The sequence below is a fragment of the Sciurus carolinensis genome, chromosome 2, assembly GCF_902686445.1.
Source record: "Sciurus carolinensis chromosome 2, mSciCar1.2, whole genome shotgun sequence".
Classification (NCBI taxonomy): Eukaryota; Metazoa; Chordata; class Mammalia; order Rodentia; family Sciuridae; genus Sciurus; species Sciurus carolinensis.
In genome coordinates, this window is record NC_062214.1 from 95,043,255 (window position 1) to 95,056,570 (window position 13,316).

At 44.4% G+C, this 13,316-nt stretch overlaps 1 protein-coding gene across 1 annotated transcript in view; it reads left to right on the top strand.

Annotated features, from left to right (window-relative positions):
- Myo1e (myosin IE) overlaps positions 1-13,316 on the top strand; it is a 188,536-nt gene that overhangs the window by 68,436 nt on the left and 106,784 nt on the right. The gene's annotated exons all lie outside the window — the stretch shown is intronic.

The window sequence follows — 13,316 nt, forward strand, 5'->3', positions numbered from 1 at the left end:
AGGCTTCCATTCAGTTAGAATCTCTTCTCAGAGAGGGAGAATATTCTTTAACTGCTCTTTACCTTTCCAATTTCTGAATTTAAAAAATCTGTGCATGCTTGCAGTTGATCCTTTAGTGAGGATTTAAGCTGCTCTCAGGAAGGCAGGTGTACTTGTTTGTGGCTTCCCCAGAAACACACAGTAGGGATGGATAAGCTGATGGTGAAGCTGTGCTCATCTTCCAAATTGGTTTTATTGCATATTCATCATCAGAACTTGCTTATTGAACTCAGGAGGCTGGTGCATAGGAAGAGCCCCTTGGGGATTCCTTTGGCAAGGGACATAGCTACTGGTGTCTGCTTCTTGCTATGCACATCCCACACCCCATCCCACTCATGAACTGCTGCAGTGCTGGCTTTTGCAAACCAGACTCACAGTTCACTTGCATTTTCTGAAAGATAACTGATAGCAGGGGCATCAGAAGACAGCCACTTGCCTTCCTGTCTGCCTCAGGGCTCTTAATTGAATCATCAAGCTTATTCTCAACCTCCACCCCCATCCCTGACACACACACACTTTCTAAATTCCTTGAGTCATGTCTTGGTTTTATTCCGTTCCTCAAGTACAAAGGATGGGCCCTGAGTCCTCCCATCAGGTGATGGCGGGAGGGAGAGGCTGGCACTCTGCTTTATCTTTGTATATTGAGCTGCTTTGAACCCATAGGTTTCTGGGGGCACTGATCTGCAGTTTTGATCAGTGGCTGTTTTGTGGCTTCTTCTCCTGAGTTGTGCCCACGGGACCCTCATCCCTGCCACACCCATCAGCTAACCTCTCTTGGACCAAGAGCCCTCTGATCTGATAAACATGTCTTCTTGGCACCCTAATATGTCCTAGGCTGGTAATGGCTACATTTTGTCCCTAGAGGAACCTGGCACTATGTGTCACAGATCAGACCAAATCAGGCAAGCCAAGTATCCAAATGAGCCCGTGTCAGAAACAGGCGTTTCTTTCTGGTATTTGACTCATCATTTGGTAAGTGATATCAACACTTCTTTTCTGGACTCAGTGCCTCCAACACAGATCCTCAACAAGGGCTGTCCATTCCTTGAGATGCCATTGATACAGTCCAGATCCTTCTGCCCTCATAGGACATCCTGGCACAGTGCCCCTGAGTGGGAGATGATATATCAACACCCTACCGTGTCACCTCTACTTAAAATCCTAACCTTTTGCCTTTTCAGTATTTCCATGCTGGCTTTGAAAAATCATAGGCAAGAAAGTAATCCCATCAACCTTATAAAACTTTTTTTTCCATCAAGTCCACATTCAGATATGCCCCAAACAGTTCATTTTTCAAAAAAATGAAGTAACCGACCACTCCCAGTTTGGTTTTTGTAGATTATTTGATGTCTCCATACCTCCACTGTTTTGCATGACTTATAAATAATGCATATTTTGCAATCAGTATAGAAGAGAGGCTGTGAGTGGTAGTGAGTCCTGAGAGAATTTAATCAGGTTGATGGAAGCTCTGTTGCAGTCTACTGCTAAGTCTTTGTATATTTTTCTTTCTCTCAGAATAATATTGACATTAGGATTTCTTTCTTCCATGGTATACAGAGTGATAGTTAATATTATGTGCAAGAAATCAGTCAGTTACCTTCCTGATTTTACTTCTACTTCAGTCAATACCATGAACAAGAACCATTCATGCTGGACTTTCCAGCTGGTCTGCCTGCTTCAGGACTTTGGCTTCTTAATTCAATTAAATAAATCAGTTGATGAGCTACCATTGCTTCAGAGTTTTTTGTTGTTGTTGGTTTTTGTGGTGGTGGTGCTGGGTATGAAACCCAGAGCTTCACACATGCTAGGCAAGAACTCTACCAACAAGCTACATCCCAGTGCTGGAGACTACTTTTAAAACCAAAAATTAGGACACAAAGTCCAGTAGGAGTTGGATCTGTGGATCTGTAGTTAATAGCAGTCCTGTCTGTGGAGGTGCTGAACCTATCGCATTTAGGTATATATTCGGGAGATTGCCGTAATTGTGAAGAATAAAATTCTGCCCAAGACACAGGAGAGGTTGAGCCTATACCTACACCTGTTGATTCTAAAGCACCGCTGGGTGAGCGAGGAGAATTGCACTGTGCAACCCTGTTTCAAATGTCTAAATCTTTGCCCTTGAACAGGAGTGACTTGAGTTCCAAGGACTATTCAGTGCTTGGCATATCTTGAAGCTAGTAGAGCTACTGCTGAAAAGGCAGAGATTGACACCGGCGTTACTTCCATCACCAATTTATTAAAAGATAGAGGTGGAAATAAAATGTGCGTTTGTCATATGAAGGAATTTCTACCTTTTGGTTCATGTTATTCTGTAGCCTGAAATGTCTTGCCTGCACTAATGATGTGGTCAAGGTTAGCGTGGAATACAGAGTTAGGAGAACTGCTTTTAGGGACAGCATCTCTTCCCTTCGACCTCTTGGGTTGGAGCAAATAGGGAAGCTTTGGAAGTCTTTCCCCTTTGGAGCAGATTGTGGATCCAGGGCCCCCATTTGTCCTACCAATAGCTGCTACAGTACAGAATTCACACAGCAAAGATGTTCTGAGATGAGCTAATGCAATCTCAAATTAACTCACCCAGCTAGTATTGACTGAGCACTAACTACCACCTGCCCTGCACTGCCTTGCATGCTGGAGACATTGCAGGAAACAGATGTCCTCCGAAGGTGACATGGCACAGATCTTTGTCTCTTGCAAGACCATGCAGAGCTGCATAAGTTCAAGGCCAGCCTCAACAACTTAGCAGGGTCCATTTCAAAATAATAAATAAACCCCCTTGGGGATGTAACTCAATGGTGGAGTACCCTTGGGTTCACTCCCCAGAACTAAAAACAGCAAAACAAAACATGGTGTAATTGTGCAGATGAAAGAATTTCATACATGGTACAAATGTCATGAGGCCCTTACAGTGAATTTTAGAATTATTGCAGTTTCCAATAACCACTTACTTTGTGATGAGAGGCGGGAGGTATAATATTTAAGGGCAGAAATTCTGTGCCAGAAGGTCTGGGTTTGAAGCCCACCTATTGGAGCTGAGCAATTTACTTAACCTCTCTGAACTTCAGTATCCTGCCTTGCAAGATTGTAAGGATTAAGTAAGTTACCATACATAAAGTATGAGAACAGTATCTGGTATATAATGAGAATTAACTGCTATGTAGGAAAAATATTTTATTCTGTTCATTCTACAGATATCTGTGGGGTGTCCCAAATGTGTCATTGATAACTGTACTAGGTCTTGGGTAGAATGGTGAATGAGACCCAGTTCTGGGAGCCAGGCACCCAGAAGGCAATGAGGGGAAGGACTTCCCAGAGATAATGATGCCCCAGCTGAGGTGGGCAGGAGTTTACTAGGCACAGGGTTGGAGTGAGGTCGAGGATGTGGAAGAATATCCAAGCAGGAGGTTAGTGTGGCATAGTTACTGAAGAGCCCACCTCATACACAAACTCCAGTGTTCAAAAATAAACCCCAGCCAGGCACAGCGGCGTGCTCCTATCTCCCTGAAGCTAAGGAGGCTGAGGCAGGAGGATGGCGAGTTCAAGGCCAGCCTCATCATCTTAATGAGACCCTATCTCAAAATAAAATATAAAAAATGGCTGGAGATATGGCTCAGAGGTTAAGCACTCCTAGGCTCAATCCCCGGTACCCCAAAACAAAACAAAACAAAAACTAGCTCATTCTGGTGTGCCTGCAAAATGGTATTGTGGGAGCCTGCGGTCTGGGAAACCTTGCTAAGATTTGCACTTTACATGTGTGCTCAGTTGACCTGTGGGGAGCAGTTCTGAGGGCTTCCAGTCCAGGTTTGCAAGGGCAGCCACAGTCCCCTGGATTGCCAGTGGCTGTGCTCAGAGGAGCCACCACCAGGTTTTGCCTTGCCTGGAGGACAGACAGCCTGCAGGGCTGCAGAGAGCCTGGAGTGAATTACAGAGCGGGGACACAGGGCAACCAGGCTTGGGTGGGTGTGTGGGGGAGGAGTTTGAAATCTGTTCCAAATAAGGAACTTGTAAGGGGACTTTTGGTGAGGACAAGAGGGGAAGGAGCCACCCTTCCAAGTTTCCTGGAGATTGAGAAGGAAAGAGGACAGAACAGTGCTGGTAACACTTGCAGGAAGTACTTCTAGGCAGAGAGTAAATAGTGGGTGTCCAAGAGAACATGCCCTCCTCAGGCTCAAGGCAAGCCCTCGCCTTGGAAAATTGGCCAAGGTGTGTAGTAGGAGGATTTTCCAAAACAAGTAAGTGATGGGGTGAGTGTGGGAAATTCAGAACATGAATGCAGGATACTTTTTACATGTGAAAACAAAACTCTAGACTCTCACTTCCCAGCTAAAGAGAAGTGTGGTCTTGCCATGTGAGACTTTCCACAGCAGAGAAAAACATGTCTGGGAAGTAGAACAGAAGTCATTTAAATTCCCCATGGCGGTTTGAAATCTGTGGAAACAGGCCCAATAGGGAGCTGCAGCATGTCCTCATGTCCTCGTGTGTGGATCGTAGCACCAGAGTGGACTGTAGTTAGGCATGTACAACCTCTGTTGTGTGTTTAGAATGTTCATTGTCATAGTTACTTTTACATATTGAAGAAGTAAAAGGAGGGCTGGGGAGATAGCTCAGTTGGTAGAGTGTTTGCCTCACAAGCACAAGTTCCTTGGTTCTAATCCCCAGCACTGAAAAAAAAAAAAAGAGCACACAAGTAAGTGATTTTATGGATATTATTGTATAGATTTAAACCAAATTAAGAAAGTATTTTATAGAAAAATTTGAAGCATAGGACTGGTGGAACTTGGATATAAGAAAGTGGTTGAAGCAGTTGAAAGTAACCAAGGTATAGGAAACTCTGGAGTATGGTGTGTGGCAGAAAAATCATGAGAGTCAGAAATCGTAGCAATCCTATACAGACATACTGCATGGGGGCAGGCAACTTCCTGCTTCAAACCATGTTAGCATTGATGAACAGGTTGAAAGAGATGTGGGCCTGCAGGTGCCTTTACAAATTGAAGAGGAAATTACCTAAAGACTTTGCTTTGCAAACTTGTGGTCTGGTGGTTGGTGGCTCATCCTGGGCAGCTGGTCATCAGGGCAACACTTGTCTTCATCCTGTAGTTGGGTTGGGGATGGAGGGCTGATACCTACAAACATTTTTACATCAAAGCTTCTAAAATGGAGTGATCATTGACCTTGCTGATAATCTCACTCTCCAATTCCTGCAGTGAGATTATTCCGGAAGCATTATACCAAATGCTAATAAAAATCTTTATATTTTTTTCCTGTGATGGTGTTGAGTGACTTAATATTTGGAATGTACTTAAAACAGTGCCCAGCTACCAGTAAATGTTATGTGCTGAATTCATCATGCCTAAGATGCCACTAGTTCTAAGAGGGACATGATTATTTTATTTACTGCTTCAAAAATAAGCACTGCCAGTCAAGCTAGGACACACCCATCCCTTGTTATGTTTTACAATCCCCCACCATTACCTGCTCCTACCAATGTTGCCAGCCTGGAATACGTCATTTATACTTAGCTTCCTGAATGTGTCATTGAATTAAAACAATGCTACCAGCCAGGTGAGGTGGCACATGTCTGTAATCCTAATTATATGGGAGGCTGAGGCAGGAGGATCTCAAGTTAAAGGCCAGTCTGGGCCAGTAGCATGACCCTACCTCAAAATAGAGAGGGCCAGGGGGATGTAGCTCAGTGGTAGAGTGCTTGCCTAACACATGTGAGGCCCTGGGTTTGCTCCCTGATGCTGGGGGGCAGGGGGAGGCAGATCCACCCCTTAAAGGGATTGGGGGTCATTTTGATGGTCTGTCTTATTTGGTCTTCACAGTAGCCCCTGGGCAGCCTAGTGTTATGAGCCTTCTGCTGAGGAGGGGACCAGCTCAGAGAGGTTGAGTGATTTGTGTGACACCCTGTGGTTAAGTGGCAGGACCTTGGTTGGGAGGCCTAGTCCTTAAGAGCTGCCTTGGCTTTCTGAGATGGAGTTGGCCATGGATACAACCATGCAGCCTGAGTCAGTCCTGGTTTATGCCTATTGTTCCAGCTTTGTTATTAACAATACTCTCTTCTGCTCCCCAAAGTGACCCATGTTGGATAGTAAATTACTTGTGTTGTGACCATGGACCACTTGTCCAGTGGGGCTGACTCTTCCAGGAAAGTTGATTCCAGCCAACTTGGCTGGGAGACCTCTGGACTAGGTGTTGACACTTGGCTTTGAGGATAAGCATTGGAGGTGAGCTGTGGTATAGCAGAAAGAGCAAAGAAAAGCAAGCCAGAAATCCCAGTGTCAAGTCTCAGGGGTGAAGTGATATGATGGATGTGAAAACGTGACAAAATGCTGAACTCTTGGCAGGGTTGCATTGTCTTGAATGAATGTAATAAGCACATTCTCCAGTTCATTGTGGCTTCCTCCCTACCTCATGTGCCAGTCCCAATATACCTTCTCATCACTCTTCTCCAAGCAGAGGAACTTGGTATATGACAACCTTGGATCTCAGTTTCCCCATTTACAAAATAGTGACAGGGATTGTAATACTTGAGTGTTGCTGGTATCATGAGAATTAAATGAGGTTGTGTAAAGCATTGGCCTGTATGTGTAGGTTCAGTAAATTTTAGTTCAAACTGCCCAAAAGTTGTGGGGATGGAGATGGTTTGTTGATTGCCGATGTCCACGCCTTCCCTTCCAGAAACTCCCCTCCATGTACTAAGTCTACTGCAGCTCAGCACACACACGCATTTGGTTCAAAAATACATCTTTAACCTCATGAAAATATTGAAGATGTTTAAATTCCATAAAGTTGAAATAATGTATTGCAAGCCCAAGGCTGGTTCACATTGCCTCAGACATAGTAGACACACACATATTTATGGTTGATTATTTTCTCCCCCATCATTTCTAATGGAAGTGCTTCATTCCAGTCAAATAGGAGAAAGGTAAAAGGTAGAATTCCAGAACGTCAATTTGAAAGTCAGTCTAACAAGTAGGTCTCTTTCTTGTTGTGACTCACTGGGACAGAAAAGTCTCATTAAAAAGTAAGCTCAGTTCAACTGCACGGCAGAGCATCACCATTGTCCATAGTTCACAGTAAGAATATGGTTTATCTGCTTACCAGGGAGATGCACCTATAGCATTGGAACATTCTAGGCCCAGGTTTTCTGGAAATTGGATCTGCTGTCCTATTCTGCCCATGGACCAACTAAACTGCCCACACACGATACTATCCCTGTTGGTCTAGCTTTAATGGTCTTAAAGCTAGAAGCAGCACAGGTTCTAGTCTTAAAACCATAGACTGAGCATTGGGCTTAGAGAACTCTGTCAATTCCAAACTAACAAATGCTCAATTTGACTGACATTGTTCTAAGTGTTTCTACTTATTTTTAAATTTTGCTATAGATTGAACATCCATAATTTGAAAATTCAAACTCTAAAACCCAAAACTTTTTTAGTGCCAACATGACACTACACATGGAAAATTCCACACCTAACATCATGTGACAGATTGCAATCAGAATGCAGTCACACTAAAAGTATTGCATCAATTTGCCTTTAGGGTATGTATATAAGTTATATGTGAAATATAAATAAATTTATATTAAGATGAGTCCCATCTTCAAGATGTCTTATTATGTATATGCAAGGATTTCAAAAACTAAAAATAATAATCGCAAATCCAAAACACTTGGTTCCAGGCATTTTGGATAAGGGATACTCAACTTGTAACACATATGTGATTAAAAAGTGTGAACAGGCCAGGTGCGGTGGCACACACCTGTAATCCCAACAGCTCAGGAGGATGTTGAGTTCAAAGCCAGCCTCAGTAAAAGCGAGGTGCTAAGCAACTCAGTGAGACCCTGTCTCTAAATAAAATACAAAATAGGACTGGGGATCTGGCTCAGTGGTTGAGTGCCCTTGAATTCAATCCCTAGTACCCGCCCCCAGAAAAAGAAGTGTGAACAGTACAGGAAAATAAAAAATGGAAAATAAGTCACTTTTTCTCCTAAAACCCCAGGCCTTTTCCCTAAAGTTACCTTGTGTAGCTTTCAACAAAACAATTGTAACACACGTGCCTTTAAAAAAAAATGCATACAAATGCAGTAATTCAGTATTTATTCCACATATTGTTTTTTTCCTCAAACAGTGTATCTTGATCTCCCATGTTGGCATGCAAGTCCTGCTCAGGACTATATTACACTACTTCACAGAGTATGTCATTACAACCAGTTCCCTAACAATGTGCCTTATTGCAACAGTGAGCACATTTGTGTATGTATCTGGCTATCCTCTTGCAGGCATATCTGGGGTAAACTCCTAAAAATATAATTGGCAGATCAAAGAGATGCAAATTTTAATTAATTAATGATCTGCTTATATACTGATCTATGTCTAAAATTTTCGCATCTATTTCCAAATTGCTTTCTAAATATACTGTTTAGAAGCATGTAATAGTGTGGTCACCCCTCAACCCAGGTCCTCCCAACCCTGGGCCTGTCGTGTTTATGTGGCATGCTTAATGGCCTCCCTTTTCTGGGCACGTGAAGGCCATTTGAAGACTGCAGTTGCCCAGCGTCTGAGTAACTCCTCTCCTGTACAAATTGAAAAAGGGAGAGTGTTTGCAGAGGTGCTCCCGTGACGGACTGGGCCTCTGCTCTCTGGCAGTGGGAGGTGGACTTCCCGGGAAGCATAATGCCTGCCTGTGTGCTCTGACTCACCTTGGCTCTCTCATCCCCGCCTCAGTAAACACACCAGTTAGTGAGGCTCCACCTTTTAAAACCAGTCACAATCGGGCAGCCCATGTTCCTGCCCCACAGTCCCCAGTGGAGCCTCTGGTGTCTTGGTGCCACCTCCTACGGGTGAGCAACACATCAGGCCATAATGTGGATATGGGTGTACCCCACTCTCTAGAACTTGCATGTGAATCAGTTGCATTTTAATAAACTGAGTCATCATTAAGAAACTAAATGTAGGTCCAAGAAGCTCAACTCAATCCCCATCTACTGGGACCTTTCTCCCTTTTAATGTGTGACCATTGCCAGAGCTGCCAGTAACTCGCATTGTTGGTATTACTGTTTTCATTTCTTGGCTGGCGCCACCTGCTGCCTCTCTCCCCACTGCCAGCAGTACCTCTTCCTCCAAGGCCACTGGAGAATGAAATACCTTGCTGAGCACCCTACTTGTTTAGAAGATTCCCATTTTTAATGGGGTAAACAAAGAGGAGTTACCCAGAAAAGAAGCCCTCAAAAAACACAAGCAGCTCTTATGAGGTGAAGTGCAGATGACACTGAGGAGGATGTTTCCAACCCTATTGTTCCCGCCCCCCGACCAGGGTGCACAGCAGCCATACCTGCCCCACCTCTCAGTCAGGAGTAGGAGCAAGAAACGAAGGGGGTTGTGCGGGGAAGAAAAAAAATAACAGAATGAATCAAAAACTATTACCCTAGGTATGCCTACTTCATGTACAAACAGAGAAACAAGATGTATCCCATTTGTTTATAATAAATATGAATTAAAAAAAAGAAACAAAGGGGAAGACACAATCAGGGTTATTCATCCGAACCCTAATACATATCCCCCCACTTCTAAGGGGTCATTTGTGCCCCAGAACAACTTTTGGCCTCTGCTTCCCAGGGTGCAGGGCTGTGATGGGTGACCATTTCCCACCCTGTTGCCAATCTACTCCCCAGTGCAGCTGTGATCAAAAAGGCCTCTGGAGAAGTCACCCATTGTCAACTCAGTTGCCCTGCAGAAAAAACAGAAAACAGGTTTTTCTTTTCTTTCTTTCTTTCTTTTTAATACCCTGGGGGAAACTTTAAGCTCCCCTAAGCTGGGATTAGAGCCTGAACTTCCACCTTTGGTTTCTAACAGCTTCCTGATAATGTGGCCCGGGCTGCCTGGTGGGCTCCGACCTGGTTCTCAACTCTCTGTGTAGGTCAGCCGCCCCCACGGGCTCTCAATTGCTCCCACCCTTCCCAGCTCATGGCACAACAAGTTATAATTGAAAGACTTTGGCACTTCACAGTCTTCTCAACAGAAAAATTGAGATGATAATACACGGTATTAGGGATGGTTGTGAAGGTTGAGTGAGTTCATGTAACTATAATTGCCTGGGAGAGAGGGGAGGGGAGGCAGTGAGAGCCCCTCTCCCAACACACACACACATTTGTGACCCATTGAATATAGAAAATGTGTCAAATTGGAAATAACTTCAGTGTTTAATCTTTGATGCTAAGAGGACGTGGTCATTAACAAAGATGACATGCCTTTTTAATGAGGAATTCCATTTTAGAGATAGTCTGTCCTTCTCTTGCCATTTTCAATCAAACAGGCAGAAATATCTAGTAACTCACCGGGGAGAGAGTGAGAGGAGCTATTTGGATGAGTCCATAATCACTGGGTCTTTGATCCATCCACATCTCGCCTTTGCTGCGTACTAGTTGAGAGATCTCAACTTCCTTCTAGAATGGGAATGTCAACCCCTTCTGGTGAGGTGATTGGCATAGTAAGTGAACCGGCTTCCACTGAACGACTTGCTGCTTTTCATATGCAGGTGCTCCTTGGCTTAACATGGGGTTATGTCCCAATAAACCCACCACAATTCATTGAAAATTGCAAATTGAAGGTGCACTTAATTCACCTAACTCCACAACCACCACAGCTTAGTGACACAGTGCACTGTCATAGAGCATGGGTTGGTGACCCTTCAGATCATGTGGCTGCTGAGGAGATGTAGCTGCCCAGCATCGTGGGAGCATAGGGTGCTACATGTGGCTACCCCAGGAAAAGATCAAAATTCCAATTATAATTTCTACTGATGGCATATTGTTTTCAGCCTATTGTAAGTTAAAAAAAAAAAAATCATCGGTCCAACCATCAAGCCAGGACCATCTGTAGTAACTGCTTTGGACATGCTGTTGGTTCCTTTCTCTACTGTAGATACAAGGCTCAAGAACCAGGGGAGGTGATCTTCAGTGTCCAGTGAAAGGCCATGAAAATCAATGAACTCCACAGGAAACCCTATTTGTTGGGGAATAACTGCCTTTAGGAGGAGGAAACTGCCTCTGAGTAGGGTGGGGGTCAGATAGGACTCTATGCAGTGAGGTAGAGAGGAAGACTATGGAATCGGACACCCAGGCGGACACCAGTCACCATGAGAAGGCGGTCACTGTGAATCAGTACACACACACCGACACAGAGCTCCTTTGTTTCTTGTCCTTTGTAGAAGTTAAATAACCACTTATTAATAGCCTTCTGTTTTGTGTAACTGTGCTTATATATTTCAAAGAGAAAGAAACATTTGTGACCATTTTTGAGTAGGTAGACATCTATTGGGGTTAAAACCCCACCAATAAACCCACAGGTTCCATGCTCCAGGACCTTAGTTTTCTATGTGGAGTAACTTCTGTGGGAGCTGGGAAAGCTGGAAAGGATGTGAGGGAGGTGGGGACTGGGGAGGAGCCACCACACTCTGGTTGGTAGTGGACCGTGGGCATTCGATGGAAGCCCAGTGAGTCACACTGTGGCCAGTGCTTTTCCTCTCTTCTGCTTTGCCACAGAGGAAGAAGGAGTGGTGAGGACTGAGGTAATTTTGTAGAACTGATGCTGCGTGTGGTTCTGAGAAAACCAAATATATCACATAGACAGTTTCCCTCTGCTAGGCAGCCTGGGTGGGCAAACCTTCCAGAACCTCTTTCCACAGCTTGAGCCCATGGCACTGAAATGCTTTTCCTGTGGGGGCCCTTTCTTGGCTGATTTTTTGAGATTGCTTTCCCCAGAGACTTAGAATTTTCACTTAGCAAGGACTCCATGTCTCCCTCAGAGAAACAATTGAACACATTTTAAAAATGAAATTTCGTGTGGCTTCCATATCGTTTCTTCTCACTTCCTGCTTCTCTCAAAGAGCCTCCCATTCCCTTTTCTCGTCCTACTTTTGACATCTGAGCAGTGGCCTTTCTATATACCCTTATTCAGAATTTTTTCTCTGCTTCGTCCAACCCCCCAAGTAGTGAACCCCCGGGAAGGGGCAGGGGCTGAGCCCCACACAGTTCAGTGCTCCCCCCGCTTGCCCAGCACGTGGCATTTTCAGGATGATGTGTGAAGTGTTTGAAGGCAAGGGACCATATTCCAATATCTTGTCACATTCCTGCCATTTGGTTGTTTTTTTATTTTTTACACTTTACATTTTTGCAGACTGCGTTTTTTTTTGTGTGTGGTACTGGGGATTGAACCCAGGGCCTTGTGCTTGCAAGGCAAGCACTCTACCGACTGAGCTATCTCCCCAGCCCCAGACTGCATTTCGATTCATTATTACCTATGTATTGGCTCCCTCCATCCCACCACCTCCAGTTGAGTACAGATTATAATGAATGTCCTTCCTTTGGTCTCCCCTTGGAAATTCAAATTAAAAATATTTTAGATCTATTTCCAATGGCTCTTCTTCAGGAAGTCATTTCTTCTGCCTCTGCCAGGACAAAGGAGTCTTTCCCCACCGTGGAGATGCGTTTTTGTGTGTGTTCCTGTATTGACCGCTGATGATTCATGAATCGCCTTGCCCATCGTCATCCAGGTGTCCTTCAGTGGACTGTGAGCTCCCAAGTGCAGCCACTTAGAGTGACCCTGTGCTCTAGCCTGCGGACTTGGGATATAGGTGAACACCTGGGGGATTCCACTACAGAAATGCCAAGTGAAAGGAAGCCCAGCAGTCCCGTGTTCAGAGGCCACTGAAAATCCCCTAAGCAGTCCAGGGCCAAGTCCTCATCCGCCCAAGGAGGCCATGGGGCTGGATGAAGTCCTGTCAGCGTGTGCTCTGGTGGCTTGTGTAGACTGCCCTGCTCACTTCTGGTTAGTACAGCAATGGCCACAATGTCCTGAATGTGGAAGGCCAGTGTTACACTGGCAGTGATAAGTCGATGAAGGAAAAATAATTCAGATGACTTGAGAAATTAGGACAGTGTGACCTAGTGATTTTGAGATATGTCTTCTTTCCACCTCTGGATTCTGTCATATAGTTTGAAAAACAAGTCTGGAAAGTTTCTATTTCCTTGCTCATTTTCACTCACAAGTTCAATAAACACAGTAAGATTTTAGGAGGTTTCAGAGATTGTCCTTTGTGTTTTGAGCTTTTCCCACACTGACACCTCACACACTATACTTGACCCTCACAGCAACTCTGAGTGCGTCTTATTTCTCTCATTTTACAAATGAGAAAAGAGCAACTTCAGCCACACAGTGAGCTTGAGTAACTGTCCCCCACTTACCTGTAGGTGGCAAAGCTGGAATTTGAAACCAGGA